Source organism: Phascolarctos cinereus, unplaced genomic scaffold (assembly GCF_003287225.1).
Source record: "Phascolarctos cinereus isolate Bilbo 61053 unplaced genomic scaffold, phaCin_HiC Scaffold_4;HRSCAF=312, whole genome shotgun sequence".
Taxonomy (NCBI): Eukaryota; Metazoa; Chordata; class Mammalia; order Diprotodontia; family Phascolarctidae; genus Phascolarctos; species Phascolarctos cinereus.
This window is the reverse complement of record NW_027555847.1, coordinates 186,173,598-186,176,142: the sequence shown is the minus strand read 5'-3', so window position 1 is coordinate 186,176,142 and position 2,545 is coordinate 186,173,598. Positions and strand designations below refer to the sequence as shown.

Genomic DNA, 2,545 nt, shown 5'->3' with positions numbered 1-2,545 from the left:
ATTTGTAATGATGCGCTTTAGAGATTTGTGAGTAGAGTGTAATTTTTCTTCTTTGTTTCTTCTTGTTTTAGGTATGAACAACCTACTTGTATTAAAGGAAGTGATTAAAAGTATAATTTACATGCCTGTTTTTGCAAGCAGTTTTTGTTATTTTGGAATCTATTGTTCTTTAAATGTTTAATGGAATTTATTTATAGATCCATCTGGTCCATGAAGATTTTTTGTTTGGTACCTTATTTATGACTTGTTCAATTTTTTAAATAATATTGGATAATTTAATAATCTATACATTCTTTTGTTAATTTGGGTATTTTATAGTCTTATAAATATTTACTTATTTCCTCTAAGTTATCCTTTTTGTTACCATGAAATTGGGGCAAAATAGTTTCTGATAAGTTTCTTCAGTGAGTTAGAATTATGCTTCAGTCCTTCATTAAAGAAAGAAATATGAATGAAAAGGAGATATAGTAGTATGTCACGTAATAGGGGTGCATGAGGTAAAAAAAATATATAAACATAGAAGAATCAGTAACTATAAGAGTCATCATGAGAGTCTCATTTTCATCCTAACTAGTCAAAATAAGGCTGAACACATTAATACACAAAAACATGCAAAGAGTACGGGATAGAAATATGTTAAATTCAACAATGAAATAGGTGGGGACAGGGATAGTAGAGAGGGCAGGAAAGATGAGAGAGAAGTCATAAGTAAAACAACCTCCAACATAGGAGGGTGGAACATAGTAGAGAGACTAAAAGGAAAGAAAGAGGAAAACCTTTGATCTGAATGAAGCAAGGGGAAGAGTCAATGGATGGAAATAGAGTGCTTCAATTAAAGAATTAAACAGACTTTTTACTATCATTTTCTACTTTGTAAAGAGACAGAAAAGGTTGGGTAAAGAGAAGGAAAAGCACAAGGATGGATGATTGCATTATTCTTACAAGCATCATAGACAGATAAACACAAGTACTTAATAAATATTTATCAAATAGCATAGAATCTAAATGCCTAATGGAATTGTAGGGGAAAATAGACATTAAAAATACAATAGTGACCCTTCACCCTCCGGAGCCGACATGGGTCGCGTTCGGACCAAGACCATGAAGAAGGCGGGGCAAGTCATCATCGAGAAGAACTACACCCGCCTGGGCAATGACTTCCACACCAACAAGCGTGTGTGCGAGGGGATCGCCATCATTCCCAGCAAGAAGCTCCCAGCAAGATCGCGAGCTACGTTACTCATCTGATGAAGAGGATCCAGAGAGGCCCTGTGAGAGGTATCTCCATCAAACTGCAGGAAGAGGAAAGAGAAAGGAGGGACAACTACGTCCCTGAGGTGTCTGCTTTGGATCAAGAAATCATTGAAGTGGACCCTGATACCAAAGAAATGTTGAAACTCCTGGACTTTGGCAGTTTGTCCAACATGCAAGTTACCCAGCCCACAGTTGGGATGAACTTCAAAACACCAAGAGGACCTGTTAAATATTTACTTCTGCTTTCTTTCCAATAAACTTGGGAACTCCCCCAGGAGAAAAAAAAATACATATATATATATATATATATATATATATATATATATATATATATATACACACACACACACATGTATGTGTATATATATATACATATATATATATAAAATATTGAGGGAACTCAATGTATAGACATAACAAAATGTAAACAAGAAAGAAGTTAACTATCTAAATAGAACTTTAGAATAGTTAGATATCTCTGGAAATTACTGAATAGAAACAGAAAAGAGCTTATATATTTCTTATCTGGGACTTGTATCCATACAAAAATTGACCACATATTGGGATAACCCTACAAGAAAATGCAAAAAAGTAGAAATACTTAACAAAACTTTTGCTGACCACAGTGCAATTGAAATTATACTTCTAAAAATAAAACCTTTGAAGAAAGGTTTAAAAATTAATTATAGACAATTCAATCCTAAAGAACTGGTGGGTCAAAGAACAAATCTTAGACATAAGAAAAAATTTAATAAAAGAAAATGATAACAATGAAACAGCACACTAAAACTTACAGGATGAAACTAAAGCAAACAAATCATAAGTTTTAAAAAGAAACAGAGAAGATTGTGCTGTTAGTACTCTTTGGCTACAGGAATGGATGAGGTGAGGGAAGAGGGAAGGGGAGAAAGTTAAGCCATTATTGAGCACTGAGCAATGTCAGTCCATTCCAACTACCACCCTCACCGTGTTTTCTCAAAAAAAAACAAAACAGGCTGTGACCCCTGAACTTGTATACAATTTTAAAAAATGCTCGTTGGGATCATCCCCTCTACCATCATTATTGCATATTAATTAAAGTTCATAATAGTATCAGTACCTTCCAATGCAGAAAGAAAATACTTTCTGTCCAAGACTACAATTCCTAGAATTCACTCAGGGAAATCTGTCTGAATGCCTATTTATCTTATGATTTAAATAGTTTTCAGGTGCATTTAACACGTTGGCCACAAGGTGGTATTTGAAAGCAAAATTTTGTTCTTTTTAGATAGGTCTTTAATCCCTGAAACAA

General features: G+C 33.9%; 1 pseudogene; it reads left to right on the top strand.

Annotated features, from left to right (window-relative positions):
* The first annotated feature begins 1,077 nt into the window (after positions 1 to 1,077).
* Positions 1,078 to 1,525, top strand: LOC110203257 (small ribosomal subunit protein eS17 pseudogene; annotated as a pseudogene).
* Positions 1,526 to 2,545: the final 1,020 nt, after the last annotated feature.